Raw genomic sequence first — 24980 nt, forward strand, 5'->3', positions numbered from 1 at the left:
AGAGAGAGAGAGAGAGAGAGAGAGAGAGAGAGAGAGAGAGAGAGAGAGAGATACAACTTACAGACACACACATAACCAAGTGAACAATTTAAACCTCAAAATGAAATATTTTCTTTCAGATAAATCAATAATATATGCCAATAGCTCATATATTTCCATCCTAGTAGTTTCTCTTCAAGCTTTCATTCTTTCCAGGAAAAACTGATTTCAAGATTTTACAGAAATATTTCTCCATAAACCTTCATTTGCTTCATAGTCATTTATAGGACGCTGTTGTATATCGACAACTACTTTAATACTACTTATTGCTACTTACCTTATACTTATTTTGAAGTTTTATTGCTTATATTTCATCAGTTGTGAGTAAGGATTGTATTATAAGTTCTATAGTTAAAATAAATTGAACTGTATTTTTATTGATTTGACAAATATCAGTAGGCAATTCAAAGCCATTTCTGGCATAGAACTTTATTTTGCTGAAGTCAATTACACACACACACATTCATACAAATATATATATACATATTTATACATAGACATACTCATTTTCACTACTTCTTTGAGGGTTAAAGTGACTCAGATTCTAGGCTTATTCGCAGAGTCATGATGAATAGTTTTTTTCAGTTCAGTTATTTTTTAAATTCATAATGAATAATTTTTTAACAAAATTTAGTAATGTTGGTATAATCTACTCTGACTTTAAATTTACTTACACAGCTAGTAGCAACAGTAGGTAGCATGCAAAAATAAATTTTCATTTCAGTAGAGAGCCAGTTTTTAGAATAAAGTAGATAGAATAATCATTTTTCTAATGGCTGAATAATAAACATAGACGTTTTGTGAGCCAAGGTTCAAGTGTGAGAACTCTCTATTGTGCCTCAAGCCCTCTTTTAGTACTGTGGCCCATGAAATATAAGATGCCCATCAGTATTCCTATCTTACAGAGCCCCTCATAGCTCCCATCTCATCCCTTCCATGTCCCATCTCATTCCAGGCAAACACCTGCCTTTTCTCAGGGAGTTTCTAACATTCCCCTCTTTCAGGAATAAAGACTTTTCTCTTGTAGTTAGTGATGACACAATAGGAGATAACCCAAGTATAGCTGACATATCATATTCTATGATATACTACATCCTATTAGAGAAATTTCCTTCAGAACAATTCAGCTGTGATTTGCATCATAAGAAAACTGAGGAAACTGAGATAATATTAACAAAAAAATATGGAGAAGAGAATACAAGAATAGATTTTGATATACTTGGAAAGCCTCTCTTTGGTGTGTTCAAAATCAGTAAATAATGAAGCAGATTAGAGCTGAACCACACAGGGCAGTTCCCAGAACAATAAGCTTATGTCTTTCATAAGTGACATGTATTCCTTGTGTTCCCTCTGAGCTAAATGGAGTAAATCATCCCACGATTGTCCACTCTCCTCACAATCTCATTTCACCTTATAGTTTTATTTTCACAAGCAACGGAATTATCATTTTGGGATTCTATGACTCCTGGTAATCATTCAAAAACTGAACAAATGTATAATCCTCTAATTACATCCTTTTCCTAAGCTGTTAGCTCTCCCCTACATTCATTCTACTTCCTGCTTTTTTCTTTACATCTTAACAGAGTTTTGGGGATGAAATGCAGTAACCGTGCCAGGGTTTGGTAAAAACGAGATATGAAAATCCACACTGATGGAAGCGATCTGGTCATGTTGTTGTTTCTGTGATTCTCTGCATGACCTCATCTCCCTGATTGATTTTGGAGATTAGGTTTTATGTTTAAATATCTTTCTCATTTCACCTTCACCTGGAAAATGTCACTTTTTTCTGTAGTTCACCTTTTCCTTGACTTGCTCATGTTGTGATGTTCCTCTGTATTTCTATATCTCTGAGACCTCCAGGCACTTTAGCTTGGGTAACACTATACATGGATACCAAGTGAAGGAAGATTTCTTGAAACCAGTCATGAGATATATGCAAGTTCTAACATTAAGTCTTCCAATCTGTCAAGGAAATCCAGTACACATTTATAGGAGTCAAGAAGAGAAAGGGCAAAGAAAATGTAATGCAGTACTTAAATGATTAGGAGACATTAAATAACACAATTTATTCTTCAAGTTTTAACTCCCCAGTTTAGTGAATGTTTGCATTTTATTTCCTTCAGAGAAACATAGCTAAAGCTTAGAGGGTGAAGCAGTTGCTCATTCTAAGCACATCCTCTAACATTGGATAGTAATAATAATAATAGTAATAAATAATAATAATAATAATAATAATAATAATAATAATAAACGGGTGAGACAACATAATGCATAAAGATGCTTGCAGCCAAGCCTGATGGCATGAGTTTGATCCCTGGAACTTACAAGGTAGGAGAACTGACTCCTGAAAGTTATAGTTAGATCTTCACATGCATGCCAGGGCGTGTGCACAGGTACACGTGTGAAATCTCGACCCTGAGACTGAGCAACTCCTCTCATCCTTCTCCCTTCTGACCATTTCATCGCTGTGTATGATGGTGGTGATGATCGTGATGATGGTGATTATGATGATGATGTTGGTGATGATGGTGATGACGATGATGACACCGATGGTGACACTAATGATGCCGATGCTGTCGGTGATGATGGCGACAACGATGATGACATTGATGATGACACTAATGATTGCTAATGCTGTTGGTGATGGTGATGGTGATGGTGATGGTGATGGTGACTCTTTGGCAATAAAAACTGGACCAGGATCTGTGAGGATGGTTCCTTTCCATTTTACATGCTAACCTATTTTCAGTCTAGAGGTAGTTCAGGTTTACTCTTGTTTATTCTCCTGCCTCATTGAATACAGCAAGTTTTCGAGGAGCGGTATATAAGAATTTTAGAAAAAGTGACCAACTTCCACGTTCACCTCTGTAGAATTACGAATGCATGTTCCAATACTTTTAACTGTAGAGCTGACGTTAACTCCACCCAGGTCGTGCATGTCTTTAGGTGGCAAAACAATGGCAGGCACTACTTGCTTTCTGGCCATGATTCGGATTTTTGCTAAGCAGATTTTGAAAGGTCCTTGGGATTTCTTTTCAATACCCTGTGCTGAGCCACTAAACACTGCTGGTTCAGCTTCTTGAGCACGCCATGAGGAAATGCTGCAGAAGTCATTTCCTGTCTTCTGTGCTTCTCTCTCGGATTTCTGAGACACACTTAACCTGGGTCTTGTGCCGTGTCGACTTCTAATCGTTCTAATTGCCCAATGATCTGCTCTTACCCGATCATAAAATCCTTTTAACATTTTACTTTTTTCCTCAAGAAGATGGATCCCAGTTTCCAGGATGTGACCTTCAGCTGCTTCTGTAAATACCCAGGCAGAGGATTCAGTTCAGGCTTCAGGCAAGACAGCCTCATCTCTCACTGACTTCCTCTCATCCCCTTAATGGCCCCACGGCTGCCTCCCTGGATTGAAGGCTTTTAATGTCAACTTTGTCCTCAACTCTGTTCACTTTGGCCCCCTTTCTACACTCAGTTCTTTTTAGAGTTTCCTTCCAATTAGAGAGGATCTTATTTTTTAGTCCTTTAAAAAATTAGAATCACGGAAAGGGACAGGAAAAGAAACGCTGCGTCATTCTCGAAAAGAATCATTTCCCACTTTGATGCAGTGAAAGGCTAAATGCATTTACTGCTCACTGGTAAGACGCATTCAGGGTGATACTGGGTTTGAAAAAGCCACTTCCCTGCTATTTACCCTGACCGCAATTCTCTGGTTTGCATTTTTTTTTCTGAATTAATGATTATATGCTGTGTTTTTCTTTCCTATCTTCCTAAATTTCCACGTTGTCTCTAAATACCTTTAGCTTCTATTTGAGATCAAATACTATGCTTAATGGGATCTAATCACTCACTGCTCCTGTATCTTATCCATCTTCGCTTTGAGTCCCAAGTATTATTTAATCTTAAACCTAGCATTCTTCCTTTCCGGGAGATGTACACAGTAAATTGGAAATCAGCTTGGCATTAGATCCAGCCTTATTTCCTCCACTTGATGTAATCCTGTTCTATACTGAGGTAATTAAAATCTTCCACTATTACCACAGTGCCCTTTTCTTACACATCCCCCCTCCCTTTGTGTGTGTGTGTGTGTGTGTGTGACACCAACTTGCACACATATAATCTTTAGCAGTTCATTTTTCCTCCTAAAACCTAAAACATTGCTCATACCACATATTTTACTAATTTATCATACCAAATACTCGTTGTCTATCACAGCCTGTGTGAGAAGCATATTATTCAGGAATCATCGAAATTATACCATAAACAAATAATGAACATTTAAATTTTTCTGTTGCTTCTTATAAATATAAGTACCTCCTATAAGCTAGCCATCATAAGTTTTTTTTTTTAAGCCTCTTAATTAATGTCCTAACATTAACAAGATTTTGTTAAACAACAGTTGGCCACTTAATGTTAGCAATTACCTGTGGTGGAGGGAGGAAGCTAGGATGTATGCACACACTGCATGTGAGAGGATGACCTCGTAAAATGGCCGCACATTTTAAAAAGGAATCGGAGCTTTGCATAGAGAGGAAAATTTGAAAATCTAGGCTCAGTCTTTAGATTGTTTGCAGCCACCGCTTCTAGGCAACAGGCAAGAGATGTTTACAATCTGGGCTCTCCCCTGCCCCCACCTCTGGAAGCTTTTCATCTGCTGCCGCTGTTGCAGCGCTGATAGAACTACCAGACTCAGGACCTGTGAGGGACGGCCCCTCCTCCACCTCACTTCAGTCTCCTGGAGCCCAGCTGTTAGAGCCTATCTAGCTAATCACCCCCTTTGCCACCAGGCTCTTTTGTGGGAGTTAATGCCATGTTCAGAAAGGACAATGATGCAGGGACAGGAAAGGATTTGATTTTTCATTTTACCTGCACAGAAAGCAGCATGAAGAAAAGAGGAACTCCTTGTCCTTGGTGCTTGACTTAGCTGACAGTCACCTGCTGCTGCTGCTGCTGCTGCTGCTGCTGCTGCTGCTGCTGATGATGATGATGATGATGATGAGGTAGCCCAGTGAAGAGCGACCATGATTTTCCAGCAGAGAGAAGCGAGAAAAGGATTTCTTGACCTTGGCTTCGCAAAACTAGTTTTCGTTTCGTTTATTTATTTATTTATTTATTTATTTATCAATCAAAAGGAAGCACAGATTTTCCAGAATGACAAGTAAACAGAAGAAAACACTATTTTAATTTGCCTCCTGAAAGCATACAACCTTCATTTGCTTAAGAACTGGAGGGGTGGGAGTTTAAGGAAACAATACATGGATATCAACTTGTAAAGGTGGCTTATTTCTGGCCTCGGGGAAACAGGTTTTAATTCTTCTTTCATCATGTGAAGCCACAAGAAGATGCTTGAAAGGGGCAGAAAAGATTTGTATGAGGAAACCAGAGAGAGAGCAAGATGAAAACTGAGGCTGTCAGGTCAAGGTTACTGGTGCAAGTTGCCTGGAAACCCTTTGCACCCTGCTTTGATTCCACTCTGAGCTGATGCTGGCTCTGCCTGACCATGGGGAATGGCAGCTGAATTTTGAGTATGACAGCTCATAAAAGTTCAAAGAGAACCTTCTAGGGATGTTGTAGAGGGGCCTCAGTTTCCCATTTTGGATCTGGAAGAGCTCATGTTTTAGAACCCTTTCTTAATTATCTTTTGTAACTCAACAATGGTATCAGTCAAATGCAGGGATATAATAGGTTGTTAATTCAGAAACTGGAATCTGGAGCCTGATGTTTGTGTTATAATGTCACTTCGTTGCATGGTTTTAATGGATTAATATACTTTTACGTATGAATCACTTAAGACTTAGCTTATTATATACTGAGCCCTTGAGAAATGTTAGCTATTATAACTAACAAGTACTTTTGGATAGATTCAAGGAGAGAATTAGCAGCTAATCTTGACCTGGTCATTGCTGTTATAGTTATCATCAATTCAAAATTAGATATAATTTAATAATATTGGATCAGGCATTCTTTATTCTATCAAAAATGAGAAGGGAATTCAACCTAAAAATATCATGTTTGAAAAATGACCTTAAATAAAGGCTTCCCACCAAGCCTGACTGCCTGAGTTCTACACCTGGAACCCACATGGTAGAAGAAGAAAACCAGTTCCCGCGAGTTGTCATCTGACCTCCACATGTTCCTGATAACGTTCTAGATTGTGCTGTTATGATCTGATGCTGATACATCACGCACCACGTGCCATTGGTAGATCAAGTTGATTAAAATTCTTCTTGCAGATCCCTTGTTCCTGTATTGTCCTTGCCATGAAGATTGAGGCACATTTTACACCCCCAATTTCAAGAAAATGTACTACATCATATCCCGCCAATTCAGGGTTTTAACCGTTATTGTATCTACAACAAAGAAGTAGAGCTGAAGGTAGAGAATGTCATGATGAATAATATCTATGGATTAAAAAAAAATCTTTGATAAAAATCAGGTGAGACTCTCAGATCCCATCCCACTTGAATCTGAGCATCCTGGCCAATACCATCTCTATAAGAGAACAGATGTTTTATTTCAGGAGAAAGAGTCATAGAGGCATTAAACACAGCAGATCCTCTCCTAACGTGATCCAACCAATGCTTTGCTTTTGTTTTTTGTTGTTGTTGTTGTGTTGTTTTTCTAAATAAAGAATCAGTAAATAAGTCCATGCACAATCAAGCAATATTCTGGTCTTGCACGTTCAATATGATTGAACAGCCAAATAAACACACAGTAAATGGATTTTGGAGAATGACTTAAGAACTCAGAAAGTAAAGAAATCCTTAAAGAAAAGTAAAAATTTAAAAAGTTATGTTAAATCTTCATATAAATGGTGAAGCTGCTCCAAATTTTAAATAAGAATTAAGACTGAAAAAATGGACACAATAATGTAGGAAATAATGTCAGGGACAAAGATTTCTCTAAGAGACTAAATAATAAAACATAGGAAGCCGCTCCAAACTAAGGAAAGATACAGTAGACAGATCGCTAATGAAATTGGGATAACTCTGAAAAGTTAATAGTTTAACATATAGATTTTAGAGAGAGAATAGAAAAAAGCAAAAGGCAAAAAATAAACAAGTTATTTATAAATATTTTCCATAATTTAGAGAGAGGGTTGAAAACAGAATAAGAAAGCTCAATCCATCACTTGTCCCTAAAAGACCATCTCAACGCTTTGTGAGAAATAGAAAACAAACCTAGAAACCAACACACAAGATTTTCTGAAGTTGACCCCAAAAACTAAGAGTGGTAGGTAATGAAGCCTGTAACCCCTGCACTTGAGATAAGGTAGGAGGATAGTTATGGGTTTTCTTTATTTTTTTGTTAATTAGATATTCTCTTTATTCTTATTTCAAATGTTACTCCCTTTCCCAGTATCCCCTCCAAAAACCCCTTTTTTCCCACTCCCATTCCCCTGCTCACTAACCAACCCATTCCTGCTTCCTGGTCCTGGCACTCCCCTACACTGGGGTAAAGAGCCTGCACAGGCCCAAGGGCCTCTCCTCCCATTGATGCCCAAGAAGGCCATCCTATGCTACATATGTGGCTGGAGCCATGGCTCCCTCCATGTGTATTCTTTGGTTGGTGGTTTAGTCCCTGGGAACTCTGGGGGTACTAGTTGGTTCATATTGTTGTTCCTCCTATGGGGCTGCAAATTTCTTCAGCTCCCTCACACCTTTCTCTAACTTCTCCATTGGAGACCCTGTGCTCAGTCCAATGACTGGCTGAGAACACCCACCTCTGTATTTGTCAGGCACTGGAAGAGCCCCTCAGGAGACAGCTGTATCAGGCTCCTGTCAGCAAGCACTTCTTGGCATCCACAATAGTGTCTGGGTTTGGTGTCTGGACATTGGATGTAAAGCCACGTGGGGCAGTCTCTGGATGGTCTTTCCTTCAGTCTCCATATTTCATCCTGTAAGTTTTTGTTCCCCCTTCTAAGAAGGACTGAAGCATCCACACTTTACTCTTCCTTCTTCTTGAGCTTCATGTGGTCTGTGAATTGTATCTTGTGTATTCTAAGCTTTTAGGCTAATATCCACTTCTCAGTGAGTGCATATCACATGTGTTCTTTTGTGACTGGTTACCTCATTCAGGATGATATTTTCTAGTTCCATCAATTTGCCTAAGAATTTCATGAGGTCAATGTTTTTTAATAGCTGAGAAGTACTCCATTGTGTAAAGGTGTCATATTTTCTGTATCCATTCCTCTGTTAAAGGACATTTGGGTTATTTCCAGCATCTGGCTATTATAAATAAGTCTGCTATGAACATAGTGGAGCATGTGTCCTTGCTATATGTTGGAGCATCTTCTGGGTATATGCCCAGGAGTGGCACTGCTGGGTTCTCAGGTAGTACTATGTCCAATTTTCTGAGGAACCGCCAAACTGATTTCCAGAGTGGTTGTACCAGCTTGAAATCCCACCAGCAATGGAGGAGTGTTCCTCTTTCTCCACATCCTTGCCAGCATCTGCTGTCACCTGAATTTTTTATCTTAGCCATTCTGACTGGTGTGAGGTGGAATCTCAGGGTTGTTTTGCTTTGCATTTCCCTGATGATTAAGGATTTTGAATATTTTTTCAGGTGCTTCTCAGTCATTCAGTATTCCTCAGTTGAGAATTCTTTGTTTAGCTCTGTACCCCATTTTTTAATGGGGTTATTTGATTTTTCTGGAGTACAGCTTCTTAAGTTGTTTGTGTATATTGGATATTATCCCCTATAAGATTTAGGATTGGTAAAGATCCTTTCCCAATCTGTTGGTGGCCTTTTTGTCTTATTGACAGCATCTTTTGCCTTACAGAAGCTTTGCAATTTTATGAGGTCTCTTATGTATCCAATCTGTTAGTCTATGTCTTTTTGTTGGGGAATTTAGTCCATTGATGTTAAGAAATATGATTCTTGCTTCCTGTTACTATTGATGTTATCTTTATGTTTGTGTGGTTATCTTATATTGGGTTTGTTGAAAGAAGATTACTTTCTTGCTTTTTCTAGGGTGTACTTTCCCTCCTTGTGTTTGCATTTTCCATCTATTATCTTTTGTAGGGCTGGATTTGTGGAAAGATATTGTGTAAATTTGGTTTTGTCATGGAATATCTTGGTTTCTCCAATTATGGTAATTGAGATTTTTGCTGGGTATAGTAGTCTGGGCTGGCATTTGTGTTCTCCTAGGGTCTGTATAATAACTGCCCAGGATCTTCTAGCTTTCATATCCTCTGGTGAGAAGTATGGTGTAATTCTGATAGGTCTTCCTTTACATGCTACTTGACCTTTTTTCCTTACAGCTTTTAATATTTTTTCTTTGTTTACTGTGTTTGGTGTTTTGATTATTATGTGAAGGGAGGAATTTCTTTTCTGGTCCAATCTATTTGGAGTTCTGTAGGCTTCTTTTATGTTCATGGCCATCTCTTTCTTTTGGCTAGGGAAGTTTTCCTCTATAATTTTGTTGAAGATATTTACTGGCCCTTTAAGCTGGAAATCTTCCTTCTCATCTACACCTATTATACTTAGGTTTGGTCTTCTTATTTTGTCCTGGATTTCCTGGATGTTTTGGGTTAGGAGCTTTTTGCATTTTGCATTTTGCATTTTCTTTGACTGTTGTGTCAATGTTTTCTATGAAATATTCTGGACCTGGGAGTCTCTCTTCTATCTCTTGTATTCTGTTGGTGATATTTGCATCTACGACTCCTGGTATTTTTCCTAGGTTTTCTATCTCCAGGGTTGGCTCTCTTTGTGATTTCTTTATTGTTTCTTGTTACATTTTTAGATTCTGGATGGTTTTGTTCAGTTCCTTCACCTGGTTGGTTGTGTTTTTCTGTAATTCTTTAAGGGATTTTTGTGTCTCCTCTTTAAGATATTCTACCTCTTTACCTGTATTCTCTTGTATTTCTTTAAGGGAGTTATTTATGTCCTTCTAAAATTCCTCTATCATCATCATGAGATGTGATTTTAAATCAGAGTCTTGTTTTCTGGTGTGTTGGGGCTAGCCAGGGTTCACTGTGGTGGGAAAACTGGGTTCTGATGGTGCCAAGTAGTCTTGTTTTCTGTTGTTTATGTTCTTGTGCTTGCCTTTTGCCTCTGATGTTAGCTGGTCTTGCTGTCTCTGACTTTGTCTTGTCCTTCCTGTAAGCCTGTGTGTCAGTACTCCTGGGAGACCAGATCTCTCCATGAGGAATTTGGGTATGGTACAGGGTAAGCTTTTGGGTGCAGACAGAGACCAGAAGAATCTTGTTCCCAGCTGATCCTTGGTTCCTGTGTCCTGATGGTTCAGTGAGAGTCCCTCTTGGGCCAGGAATTTGAAGAGAAGTTGTGGTCTTCCCTGTGCTCTCAGGTATGCAGGTATTCCTAGGAGGCTCCCTCCCTCCCTGGAGCCCTGTGGCAGAGGATTTTCTACTGGTAGAGATGGAAACAGGAAGGCTCCTATCCCTGTCCTTGACACCCCTAGGTTCTTAAGGGTTCCATGCAGGTTCCTCTGAGCAGCAGTGGTGGTTCTACCTGCATTCACAGGCCTGTCTACACTCCTGGGAGGTTTGCTCCCTCCTGGCGCTATTTGGGTATGGAACCCTGTGACAAAGGATCTGCTACAGCAGTTGTGGGTTTCCAAGCCAGCCTTGGTTACAAGTGTTATAAGGTCTTTAAACACCCAAACTAAAACAAATCAAAAACACAGGATAACAACATTCTGAGATGAATCATTTTGAGAAGATACCCAGATAAGCCAGTTACAGGCTAATCAACTGTATGTGTAATAAATACAGTAGTAGGCATACAAGATCTTCAGAAATTCCCAGTGTACTTATTTTTTTCAGGATATTACTAAACATTGTCTTGACCTAAGACTGAGAGCAAACTAATGAGGAGACAAATCTGAGGTCCAGAAAAGATGGAATTGTTAATACAGGAGCAGTAAGAAGAGAATAAAAATAAAATGAACACTTCTATACATATAAATAAAACTCAAGAAACAGCTGTATTAGGTAGATGAAAGAAAATCCCAAAAACTATGGTTAAGATCATTGAAAAAGTTTCTTCCATTATGGAATTGTGAAATTGGTTTAGTTTGTAATTACTCAGAACTATCCAAGGTTATTTTCTCTTTGTATTTATAAATTTATATTTAAAAACTTGATGGGAAATGAATAGTGAAAAAAGATCATAACTGGAACAAGTGTAGGTCTTATTAATCCTTCACATAGATATAAAGATATAGGAAAGATCTCAGACAACATCATGACAAGGAAGGACACACAGCAGCATTCATTAAGGGTATGATATGATTACCTCGTTTAATGTTTACACGTGGATTGGGGGGAAAATAAACAGGCAAAAAATGATATGACAACCTTGGAGGCCTTGATAACTATACAATCTCTACAGGATTAATTCAAAAAACATGACTGTAGCAGTGAGCAACAGAAAACATTGAAAGAATTGTTAGTACTTGAGTGTAAATCAAAATATTTGAGATCATGAGAAAATAAGTCTCTAAATTGTTCCCATAATTTTGAATATATCCTTTGTGACAATATAAAAGAGATAAACTATTTTTTCATTGTTGGTGGCCATCTTGTAACTCACAGGACACTGAAGTCTACAGCCACATAAGAAATAATCTGAAAATGAATTCATAAAAACTACATGTAGAAATGGACATGCCAATCACAAAGAAAAGGAAATATTAAATATTAAATTACAACTATTCTCATGTAACCGCTCTCAGTGTTCATAAGGATAGTAACATTATTAATGTAGTCAGGAACGATGTTTATCTCTTTCTGAAAACTAAGTAGTTTCTTTCTCTCTGTATATATGTAATGTAATATTTGTAAGAACATATATTATTTGTAATATATTTGTATTAACATACATTTTTATTTGTATTTATACATGAATACCCCCACTTAATTTAACTTGTATTGTTTCTATGGGATGGATGGAGCTTATCAATAGCTGCACCACTGAGAAAAATGATTTTCCTCCTTTATTGTTATTTTTAGTTAATTCATAGTGTGTGATTTCCCTCTGAATTAGTCCTCAGAAGTTCACGTTATGAAGTCTTGTTTGGCTTCTTTCCCAGCTGATGGTGCTCTTTTGGGAGGTTGCAGGAACTTTGCAGAATGGGGCCAATCTGGCAGAAGTAGGTCTGGAGAGGCATTCCCTTTGCAGGCTACCTGGCTCTGCTTCCTCATCCATTACGATGCGAACAGCTTTCACCAATATGAACCAAACTGCTCTTTTTTGTGCTTCCTTTCTCAAAAATCAATGACAGCCCTCTGAAACCTTGAGCTGAAGTAAATCCCCTTCAAGTTACTTCTGTGAAGGATTTTAGTTACAGAGGGATGACAAAAACAAACACAACCATACATGTTTGTAGCATGGAAATATAAGTGACATATCTAAAACTTTTCCTACAATATTTGAGCATTCAAATTTCCCTCTGCTATCTATTTTGAAATGTTCAATTAATTGTTAAGAAACATAGTAATTATCTATGCTATAAAATATTAGAGGTTATTCCCCATATCAAACTGCTAACTGGAAACCAACTAACAATACTCTGTGTAATCCTAAGCAGCCTCTGGTATTATTTTATTCTCTGTGAAATCAACTTTAGCACCCATAGGAGAGAGCATGTGACTTCAGCTTTTGTGTCTGAGTTTTCACTCTTTTTAATGTCTTCAATCATGCTACAATCCACAGACTTCTGTTCTCTTCATTGCTTTCACTCTGTTATATATTTCCACCACATTTTCCTTGTCCATTTATCTTACACATAGGCTGATTCGATGTACGGGTTATTTTGAAAATTCTGCAGCCAGCATGCTAGTGCAGCATGCCCAATGATGATGTCATTTCCTTTGACTCCTTAGCAGTACTGGGATTCATAGATTATATAAGGCTTTTCTTATAGCTTTGTAGAGAAATTCCTTATTATATTCCATACTGTTTTCACTTATGTCCTAATTTGTATTCCCACCATTACATGAGAGTTCCCAATTTCTCATCTTTGCTAACCCATGTTTGTTCTTTTTTAGGATATGCATTCTAATAGGGGTAATATGCTATCTTGAGGAGGTTTCAATTTGCATTTCTCTGATGATAAGTTTTTTTTTCATATTCTTGTTAGCAATTTATACAATATATTGGGGCAAAGTCAATTCAGGTCATTCACCTATGTTTTGCTTTCTGTCACTCTCTACTTTCTTTAGTAATACTAAGTATGTTTACATAGCAGACATTGCAATATCTCCGGTGTTGTTTGTTTTGCTCAGAACTAACTCTTTTTGCTATTTTTAAGTTCTTTAGTAGTTTCATAAAATTTGTTTGGAGTGGGTTTTCTACATGAAAAATCTTAATGATATTTTGGTAGGAACACTTAATATATTAATATTATTAATTTTCATTCCAAAAGCATAATGTAGGATTTCTATTCATTTTTTGTGTGTCATCTTCAATTTATCTCAACAGTGTTTTGTTAATTTTTTTGCAGAGATCATTAATTTCCTTGTTTAAAATTTTCTTTTATGTATTTTTTACATCTGTTTTTGAGATTGCTTCTTTGGTTTCTTAGAAACTTTATTAATAAAGTACAAAATGCTACTTATTTTTATGGTGGTTTTATAGCCTGTAACTATTAAATTTATCACTGTAAAAATTTTTGCAGGGAGGAAATCGATTTTCTATATGTGTAGTCATAATTTTATAAACAGAAGTAATTTGATTTGCTCCTTTTCTATTTGGATGTCCTTCATTTCTTTTTCTTGTTTTATTTCTTGGCCTAAACTTCCAATACTACATTAAATATGAGTTGTGAAGATGGAATCTTTGTCTTATTTCTCATCTTAGACCAGTGGTTCTCAACCATCTTCATGTTGAGACCCTTTCATACAGTTCCTCATTTTGTAGTGACCCCCAACCATAAATTTCGTTATTTTATAATTGTAATTTTGCTACTGTTATGAATTATAATATAAATATCTTTCTTTTCAGATGGTTTCAGGCAACCTCTGTGAAATGGTCATTCAACCCCCAAAGGCGTCTCGAACCACTGTCTCTGTACAACAATTTCAGCTTTCCTTCTGTTTATAATGATAGAAGCTAGAAAATTTCCACACGTATCCCCTATGTTAGGATAAATTCCTTCCAGACCTCAGTTTTATAGTATTTTTTAACCATGAAAGGATATTTATTGGTCTAGCCCTTCTGACATTCCTAGGAGACACCATCTCAGAGCAAACTCCATCCCATAGCAACTTCCTCAACCTTCTGGCTCTTCCAATCTTTCCACACTCTCTTCTGCAATGAAGAGCCCTCTTCAGTGAGCCATAGGTGAGGGAGTTGGAGAGGTAATTGTTGGGACTGAGCTCCATAACTGCATTTTGATTGCTTCTGATTTTCTGTGTCTCCACCTGTTGCAAAGAGAAGTTTTCTTGATGAGGGATGAGGAATACACTCATGTGGGTTTAAGGATAAATACTTACTACGTAGTTATAAATAGCCCATCTTTATCTACATCTATCAAAATGATCAAAGTTGTGAATTTTTATTCTGCTGAGATCCTGTTTCATACTGATATGCAAGTATTGAAGGGTCCTGGCATCTCTAAGACACACTGGACCTTGGTTTGTTATTATCCTCACTTCCAAATATTTTGTTGAGAATTTTCGCATCTTGTTCAATAGGGACTTTTGGTTGTCTCCCTCTTGTTTTGTTGCCTTCTATGGTTTAGGTGTGAGGGAATGCTGGCCTCAGAGCATGGCATACTTTCAATACTTTATAGCTATCCACCAAGAATTCATATAAGCTTTTAAAAGTTTGTAACATTGGTCAGTGGAACCATCTATTTCTTGGCTATGATTTCTGGGGAAATGTTTTACTGTTAATTCTCTCTCATGAATTGTTATTGGCTCACTCACATTTTGACATCCTCATGGTTTAATTTTGGTAGCTTGTATGTATTCAGAAATTTATACATCTCTTTTAGGTTACCCAAGTTTATTGCGTATAATCGACTTTAATTGTCCCTAATAATTTTTAGAAAGTTCTCTATTTTGTTAGTTTGGTTCCCTCTTCTTATCTTAATTAATTTAGCCTGTAGTTTGCCAACTTTCCTGATGCTTCTTCATAAAGAAGCCATATCCCATTCTTTCACTGGTAACATACACACAAACATACTAATTTCTTCTGTTGTCTATGTTATATATTTCCTACTAATTTTAGATTTTACTTCTTGCTTTCCTAGGTTCTTGAATTGTACTTTTTTATTTTATTTTTTATTATTCTAATTTTCTATTTTTCTATCCTATTATTCTATTTTTAAATATTTATTTATTTATTATTTCTTTACACTACAGATTTTATTACCCCCTCCTTGGTCCACCCTCTGACTGTTCCACATCCCATATCTCTTCCCCATGCCCCTGTCTCCATGAGGATGTCTCTACCCTCCCTCCCCAGACCTCCAAAATCCCTGTGGCCTCGAGTCTCTTGAGGATTAGGTGCATCATCTCTGATTGAACACAAACCCGGCAGTCCTTTGCTGTATATGTTTTGGGGCCTCATATCAGCTGGTGTATACTGCCTGGTTGGTGTGCCAGTATCTGCGAGATCTTGGGGGTCCAGGTTAATTGAGACTGCTTGTCCTCCTACAGGGTCACCCTCCTCCTCAGCTTCTTTCTTTTTATGGGACACTTCACTTTTTTTAAATGTAAGTGTTCCTTGCCATACATTTTTCTATTCATGTTTATTTATAGATAGATAGATAGATAGAAGATATAGATATATACATATATACATAAATATATATGTATATATCGTGTTTTCTTTCTGTGATTCTATCAATGTCTTCAGAGTTTTTTAACCCTCATTTTGATTTCTTCACTGATCCACCAGTCATTTAAAATGTTTAATGTTTGATTTTTAAGTGTGAATATTTTAAGATTTCTTTTTTCCATTTCTAATTTTACTAGGTTGTGTTCAAAGAAGATGCACATTTTATTTCCATTTATTTTGAGTTTAGTGAGAGTTGTTTTATAGGTTATCATGTGGCTCCTCCTGGGTAGTATTCCATGTGATGACAAGAATTCTTATTCTTTAGATCCTGAATAAAACATTCTGTATGTGTATGTTAAGTCTATTTCTTCTACATCAAAGCTTTAATATGTTTTTAATTCTTTATTGGTTTTTGTTTGGAGTATCTGTTCACTGATAAGTGTGGGATATAGAAATTTCTAAGTGTTTTGTAGGAGGAGCTATAATCTTAGAGCTAATTATATTTTCTTTGTATAATTAGGGACTCTAGTATTCAGTGCAAAACTATATAATTACTAGTTTCTGTTGCTAATTCTATCCCTCTCATTTCATAGTAATTCTTCATTATTCTCTTGTATATTTTGCTTTAAATTTTATTACTGTTCTATTAACAGTTATTTTTATTTATGTGCCATGTCTTTTTCCATCCATTTGCTTTCTGGTCAGATGTTCCTCATAGACACTATCTTGTTGGACTTACTATTTTATTCTACTCAGCCAATCTGTCTCTTCCAATTATAATCAAGACTATTACTGATAAACAGACAAGCTTCTGTCATTCTGTTAATGTTTTATTTTTTGTATATACATTATATATTATATATTCCTGTAGCTTTCTTTTGTTGCTCATCTTTATGTTTTAGTTTTATATACTCTATATTCCTCCAATTCTTAGAGAACATGGCAGAAGAGGAGGTGGAAAGATTGTTAAGAGCCAAAAGGTCAGCAAACAACTTTTCTTGTTTTCTGAACTCTTGATGCAGTAATTCTTTATATGATCTTCCTGCAGGGTCAATCACACAGCACTGAATTGCCTGGTATTTGTTTGTCTTGCAAAATATTTCACCTTAACTTTTGGAGAATAGCCACATGATGTAATATTTTGCTTGTCTTTTTGTTTTATGGCTTTGAATATAGCATCTCATTTTCCTTTGAACTGTGAGCTTTTCTTAGTTTTGCTTTGTTTTGTTTTGTTTTGTTTTGGTTTGGTTTGGTTTGGTTTGGCTTTGGTTTTTGATGTTTGGTTGTTTTTTGAGAAGTCTGGTAATGAGTCAGTGAGGAGTCTTCATACTTGTTTCTCATTGATTTTTGAATTCTTTTTCTCTGATGGTCTTGACAGTTTGTCTGGGATATGATTCAGACAGAAATCTTGTTAGTTGAATTTACTAATGACATTGGAATTCATACATCTTGTCGTCTCCAAATATGTTCTCAGACGTGGGAAGATTCTAGAAATCATTTTCTTGAATGCATCTTCTGTTTAATTTCCTTTTTTTCCCCCTTGATGAACTGTCTATAGTAAAAACATTCATTTGTTTACTTAATGCTCACCCAAAAGCCTTGAAGACATTCTTTTAACATCTCAAAATTATTTTTTCCCTGTTTCTTTCCACTTGTTCCTTCTATCCATACCCCATCTTTTCTTCTTGTTTTTCTATTCCTCTTATCCTTGTCTGTCTCCTTTCTCTTTATTTAAAACTCATTTGATTATCTAAAAACATTTATCTTCAAACTTAGAAATTATTTCCTCAATTATTTCTGTTCTCAAAGCTCTAGATTATGTATACATATAAGTACATGCATACACACACATATACATGCATCTGTCCATTCTTGCATACATATATACATATACACCTACATATTATTGCTGAGTTTCTAAGCTCTAAAATTTATGTTTGGCCCCTTTCAAATTTTTATCTTTTTGCTGAATTTCTCATTCATATTTTAACTTGTCTTCCTGATTTTATTGATTTGTCTTATATTGTTAAAATAACTCTTGAATTCTTTGTCAGTCAAGTAATTGATTCAATTTTATTTGAGTTTGGCTGCTAGAGAGTTATTATATTGTTTCCTTTTTCACTATTCTTCTTTTTTTGGACAGGATTTCTCTGTGTAGCCCTGGCTGTCCTGGAACTCACTCTGTAGACCAGGCTGGCCTTGAACTCCACCTGCCTCTTCCTTCCAAGTGATGGAATTAAAGGCATGCACCACTACTGCCAGGCCTTTTTTCACTATTCTTATGTCCTTATATTTGTAATTTTGTATCGGGTAGATAAGTTTTCTCTCTAAGTTTTGTCAAGAATTGTTCACTTATTTGTTTGTTTTTTTTGTAAGAGACCTTCCTGGAGATATGTCTTGAATACTGCATGGATGTGTGGCATTGCCTTTGAAGTAAGGTAAATGTTTTAAGTATAACATCTATGTTGTTTCTTTATTTATAACCAGCTTTGGTTATATCTACAGATAGTTAAACACATAGACTTTGAAATTCTGAAATTACATCATTGTCTGAGATGTAGCTCCCAGTTGGGAAGCAAATTCATTAGCAGCTCAAGGTGTGCATGCCTAGCTATGGGTGGGATTTACCTGTAAATTTTTCTGGATTGTGTGATACTAGCACTATCCACTAGGATTAGTGTAACATGGCATGTCTAACAATGGAGTTGTGCAATTGTCCATAAAGAAGCTGAGACACACAAGAAGTGTCCAGTAGAGTACATACCATTCCTTCAGGGCTACATAGATGGCTATGGAGTTTCCTGGAGCCAAACTTCTTTTAGGCTGCTTTATGGGGCACAAATGTAGGATAGTGATCTGTGTCTCTGCTGCTAAGGACCATAGTAAGCTAATCTTCTAAAAACAGGATGTTTAGCTACTCCTTGAGGGCACAAAAGAATGGGCATGGAAACCTGGTTGCTCCCTAAAGAGTAGAGCAACTGTGGCACTTAGAAAAGGCTATTCAGTTACTCCCTGGAATTCAACATGAGTGAGCAATGTCATTCATCCATTTCCACTGAACTCCAGGCTCTACATGGGCTGCCTGGCTATAATCAGGGGCAGATGCATGTTACATGTGTACGTACAGGAAAGTAGGGAACATCTCCTGGCTATCCAAAAGCCTGGAGAAATTTGTTCATCTGCTCTGCAGTACCCAGGAACTTGGGATTTCATGATGACTCCCTGCAACACAATCTTAAGTGAGAAAGGCAGGATATAGGATGGCTTCAGTGTAATAACCAAGTAACCTTTGGACGGCATAGGAATTGTAAAGTTTGCCAGTTCCCCAGTGGTAAGAGCCTCAGGTGTCTTAGATATGACTAGGCCTTCTAAGGGTGTTCTGTTTTATCTTTCCCCATTGAGTGAAGTCCCACCTACTCCATGACTTTCGTAAATCCTTTCATCCAACCAAGTCTCTGGTATGTATAAGACACTCAGTAAATAGGTTCTAATCAAATGGTCAAATAATAAGTAAAAAACCAATAAGGCAATATGAGATATCTACTATCATGATTAAAACAATCCAGGGAGCAAAAGCTCTCTGATAATACTTAGAAGTCATGTGGCTTCTATAATGCTCATTCTGGTTTCTTGAATTATTAACACCATAAGATATCTTATTCATGTAAAAGTCTATTAGTTTCACTATTTAACATAATTTTTGTCTTGTTATCCATCAGTTTTGGGCAGGGACACTTACAGACTGTATCATGGGTTACTCTCAAGTCAATAAGAAATATGGTGTATAGAGGAGACAAATTGGAGAAACCATGGGTACAACACTGTGCTCATACATGTATGTTTATAAGTATGTAATTACATTCTCCTAAATCATTAATCATTGTCTTCTTCTCTGTGACATTTTTGGTTAAATGTATTTCATAATAAACAACAACAATACAAAATACTGTTATCTCTATACCTATGTACAGGATATCTGTAGGAAAGTAAAACACAGACTTCAGTAAGCTAAGTAATAGCACAGCAGTGAAAGGCAAAACAATTGTGTGAAGTAGATGAGCTAGTGTGATTTACAGAAAGCACTCTTCCAACCAGACCCCAAGCACAAAAGAAAAAGGTCATATTTCAGGACTCTGCCAGGTCCTTATTTAATGAATAAGATAGGATCCAGATTGTTGGACTGCAAAAATTGCATTTTTTTGCAATATATGTGCTCCAAATTCTTGGGCATATATTGAAGTTACTAAAAGACTGTTTTCAGTTACATATAGAAAGCTGCATATTCCCAAGGCATACATAGCAGTTTAGCTTAGAGATGAGATAAAAATTTGGAGGAACTCAAGTTCCCTAAGATGTAGGCTCCAAAATACAAAGCCATCTCTGAATCAGTTTTTTTCATTGCCATAATATCAATAGCTAATGGTTTTAGAAATCTCAGTGGATAAAAGACTTGCCTCTTAAACAAGTACATTTGAGTTCCTATTCCCCAGAACTTACATCTGCTTGTAATCCAACTGCTGGGTAGTAGATGGAGATAGGAAGATCCATGAAGCTTACTGACCAGCCCACATAACTTAATCAATCACCTTCAAGTTCAGTGAAAGAACCTGTCTTCAGTAAAAAGGGAGGAGAAGGGTAAAGAGATGGTTCAAAGGTTAAAAGTACTAACTATTCTTCCTTACAGCTTAAGTTGGTTCCCAGTACCTACAGGGGCAGTTCATGAGCATCTATAGCACCAGTTCTAGGAGAACTGACATCCTCTTCTGGCTTCTAAGAGTATTCATATTCATGGCATATACTCAGACAGTCAGACAGACACACAGACACACAGATATTTGTGTGTATGTGTGCACACACAACTATCAATTTCAGTATTATGAATATCACATTAAATTGTCTCTTCCTGTCCATTTTTATGACTGCAACTCAGCTTTTCAACCAAGTATATTTATTGTATAATAAGATTCTAATTTAGTGGCAGGAAAGATGGGTCAGCAGTGAGGAGTAGTGGCTGTTTTTCCAAGGAACCCATACTTAATTCTCAGCACTTGGATGGCAGCTCACAACTGTCTATAACTCCAGGTCCAGGGAACCTGACACCCTCAAGTATACCTACATGCAGTCAAAACACCAATAATTAAGCATTAATATTATTGCTCTATTTAGGGATGTCAACAAGTATTTTTCATAATCTCTTGGGGTAAGGGGAGGAGCAAAAAGGGAAGAGGACAAAACAAAAGAAGACAGAGACTTTACACAGTGACCTGAAGTCTAGGGAAGAGCTTTTCTGTGCACACAAGGAGCCTACTTTGCGATTTTTTACAAAAAAAAATTTGGTCCTTTGAGCAATAAGTTGCCTTTATTACCTAGAATTAGTGTACTTTACTACAAAGAAACGGCATGCAATGTTTCAATGCTCATGGCATGGTGATTGCACATAGACAAGATTTATGAGACATGTCTATGCGTATGATGTGCATTTCAGTAGTTCTTTTCACGAGAAGCATAAAGAACCTTGTTATTTCTCAAAGGTGGTAGGCATTATCTTTATCTAAGTTTTTAGTTCATGGTTCACAAACCTCCTCACTTTCTGTGATAGATGATTTGGTTCTATGCAATTTCTTGTAATTAGAAAACAGAAGAAGGAGGTGGTATGGAAAGGAATTAGCAGTCCAAGAACTTTATTCTACTCTTGGACATCTTCTTCCTCACCACCCCAGCTTTTAGTTCTGTGGAAAAATAATGAAATAAAACACACAAACAAACAAAAAACACATCCCCCCAAAAGTCCTCTGACCATTTGGAATGAACCCTGTAGTTTTCCTTCCAATGTTCACTTTTCCAAGCCTCCTTGCCTGTGTCATGATTCTCACTGAAAAACTGAGGTGAGCTTTGCAATTTAGAGTGTAGTATTACTCTGGTTATCTAGAGAAGAAATTTCAGAATTCTCATAAATACAGTTAGGAAGGAGAAGCAGGAGGATCAAATGGTTAAGGCAATCTTTGGTATGGTAATTTGTCTGAAAATGGGTCCCATGGGCTCACATATTTGAATGTTTGGTTAGTGGAACTGTTTGGGAAGGATTAGGATGTATACCTTTGTTGGAAGATGTATGTCACTAAAGATGGCCTTAAAATGCAAAAGCCCACAGCATTCCCAGTTCGCTCTCTCTGCCTCTTGCTTCTGATCATGATATAAGCTCTCAGTTCTTGCCCCAGTACCTTGTCTTCCTGCCTCCTACCATGATCCCATTATGATGGTCATGGACTCTAACCCATGGGCACTGACTACTCCAAATAGACACTGTTGTGTTGCATTGATCATTAAGTCTTATCACAATAATAGAAAAGTATATAAGAACTATGCTACATGGGTCTCTTTTCAAATAGAAGGAATCTTCAAAAATCTCATAAATAGAAACAACTGACAAAATATATAAAGGATGAAAACAGAAGCTCTATAAAAGACTCAGAGATTAGGTTTTTTGTTTTGTTTGTTTTTCTTGTATTTCGTTTGCTTTTTGTATTAGATATTTTCTTTATTTACATTTCAAATGTTATCTATTTTTCTGGTTTCCCCTCTGAAAATCCCCTATCCCTTTCCTCCTCCCACTGCTGACCAATCCACCCACTCCCACTTCCTGGCCCAGGCATTCCCCTATACTGGGGCATAGAACCTTCACAGGACCAAGGGCCTCTCCTCCCATTGATGACCGACTAGGCCATCCTCTGCTATGTATGCAGCTAGAGCCATAAATCCTACCATGTGTTTCCTATGATTAATGGTTTAGTCCCAGGGAGTTCTGGGGGGTACTGGTTGGTTCATATTGTTGTTACTCCTATGGGGCTGCAAACCCCTTCAACTCCTTGGGTACTATCTCTAGCTTTTTCCTACTTGTCTGTTATGTTTTTCTCTGTTCTTATGGCCACCCTGCCATTGTTCATGGTCCAAATAAAACTAATGATCAAAATTAATTATTGATGGAAATTGTTGGCAGAGTACTTCTCACCAGCCTCTCCAGGAATTGCTGACATGTTGCAGGTGATCCATCTTTATCACTGGAGGATTCACAGAACTAAGATAGAGTCTCACAAAGAGTTTTAGGGTGAAATTATTATAAATATAATGGGAAGGTAAATGTGGGAGCTGCTGTGAGTGTCATCTTCAGAAAATACCCCCGTGGTTCCTTCCATCTTTCCAATTTATCCACATTCCACTAGTCCTTCAAGGAAGAGAGTTTATCTTTAATTCCTTCTTGAGGCTTTTCCAAATAGTCCAGGTCACAGAACAATCCAGTGACAAGAACAGGAGGTATAATGCTACACAGAACTTACAAATGTTATAAAACTCATACTAGGCAGGTGCTTCTTACGTTAAGTATGAATGAGAGTCATCCAGAAAGTCGACTGATATGAAAATTTCCCAGAGTTTTGACTCACTGGTATTGGATTGGCCTCTGGGTCTGCATTATGAACAGTTTTATCCTGATGTTAATGCTGAGGATGGTGCCTGACACAGCTTGAGTTCAGCTACATGGGTTGGCATAGTGCACAGTGTCATAAGACGAGGATGCTAAGGGAATCCATCTCAGAGAACTGTCAAACGATTTATAGTACTCAGAATATTTTGTTTTTTCTGTTTGATAATACTAAACATGGAAATAATTCATCTTCTTTTCCAGTTCTTAACAAGAGTAAGTCAATGTTTGAGAGAAGGTATAGCATTAAAACTATGATTAAATATGTGCTAAAACGTATTTATAAGTAGAAATAGTATGCTGTGGTTCTCCAGTTAATTTCCAAGCCACTTCAGCAAAGTGTGACATTACCACTTGATGCTTTGTACACAGCAAGCACTTTAAGTTGTCTGCAGAGAGGCAGTGATGCCTCAAAGTTCAGAATTGAGATCTCACATCTGTATTCATATGGAATATTTGGCTCTTGCCTAATATTGCAGACTGAATTCAGGATTTCACATAGTATAGGTAAATATGCTATCAAAAGCTACAGTCTTAGATCTTTTTTTAAACTTTAATTGTTTTCAAACTTTATTTGTTTTTCTTTTTTATTATTAGATATTTTCTTTATTTACATTTCAAATATTATCCCCTTTCCTGATTTCCCCTCTGAAAACCCTGTAGGGTCTCTCACTAAGTCAGTGTCCTCTAATCTACCTTTCTCCACTAATCTCAGCTCCTGAGTAGTTGGAATTACAGGTATGTGCCACCAAATTATGAGTACCACCTAAGTTCGAATCATAGCTCTGTCACAATGTAGGTGATGTCAAATTTGTTATCTGGCCTTTTCTTTCCTCAGATTCCTCCTCTCAAATCAGGGGGTGAATTTATTTATTTTTCTCAGCTGATGTCTTAGTTGGTATTCTATTGCTGTCAGAAAAACCATGTCCATGGCAACTTTTATAAAAGAAAGCACTTAATTGGGGCTGGCTTACATTTTCTGAGGTTTAGTCCATTGTCAACATGACAGGGAGATTGATGACAGGCAGGCAGACATGGTGTTGAAGAAGTAGCTCAGAGTTTTACATCTAGACCCATAGGCAGCTAGAAAAGCAAGAGCTACTGGGCCTAGCTTGAACTTCTAAAATCCCCAAGTCCTACCCCAGAGGCACACTTTCTCCAACAAAGCCACACCTACTCCAACAAAGCCACACTTCCTAATCCTTCTCAAGTAGTGCCATCCCCTGATTACTAAGCGTTCAAATTCAAATATGTGAGCCAATGAGGAACATTCTTATCCAACCACCACAAGGCAAGTTCATTATATTAAGCAAGGAGCAAGGCATTATGTGCAGAACATTTGGAAGTGTGCGTTATACACAGAAATATGTAGGAATCAGTACTAGTAAATTCAATGTGTGATTTCTTCTAATAAAAATACTGAATATCTTTAAAAAATAATAAAATCTGAATGTTGAGAATTTATAAAATGTTTTGCTAAAGTTGGTTTTTATTTACAAGTATTTCTGTAGGTTTCTATTTTCTGGGATTTGTTATTCACATACAGCTTAAGTGTCAGTTATTGATATACATTTTAAAAGAATTATAAATGTGTTGTCTCCTTCAAGACTCTGTTAGCGGCCAGGGGTCAAAGGCGATTCTTATCATCGTTCCCTCACCGTAGTATACAGCCACTCATTGAACTATTCAGCTTTCCTCAACACATGTGTTGAAC

General features: G+C 37.0%; 2 long non-coding RNA genes across 3 annotated transcripts in view; both read right to left on the reverse strand.

The window, feature by feature from the left end:
• The window catches only part of LOC115030634, a 21131-nt gene extending 16124 nt beyond the window's left edge, over positions 1–5007 (reverse strand). Inside the window, exon 1 of the long non-coding RNA XR_003836240.1 lies at positions 4906–5007. This is a non-coding gene — a long non-coding RNA (uncharacterized LOC115030634). The remainder of the gene's footprint in view (positions 1–4905) is intronic.
• A 15285-nt stretch (positions 5008–20292) lies between these two features.
• The window catches only part of LOC110291612, a 70595-nt gene continuing 65907 nt past the window's right edge, over positions 20293–24980 (reverse strand). For both annotated transcript variants that reach the window (XR_003836239.1, XR_003836238.1), the window contains exon 7: positions 20293–20400. This is a non-coding gene — a long non-coding RNA (uncharacterized LOC110291612). The remainder of the gene's footprint in view (positions 20401–24980) is intronic.

This window comes from Mus caroli, chromosome 3 (genome assembly GCF_900094665.2).
Source record: "Mus caroli chromosome 3, CAROLI_EIJ_v1.1, whole genome shotgun sequence".
NCBI classification, from domain to species: Eukaryota; Metazoa; Chordata; class Mammalia; order Rodentia; family Muridae; genus Mus; species Mus caroli.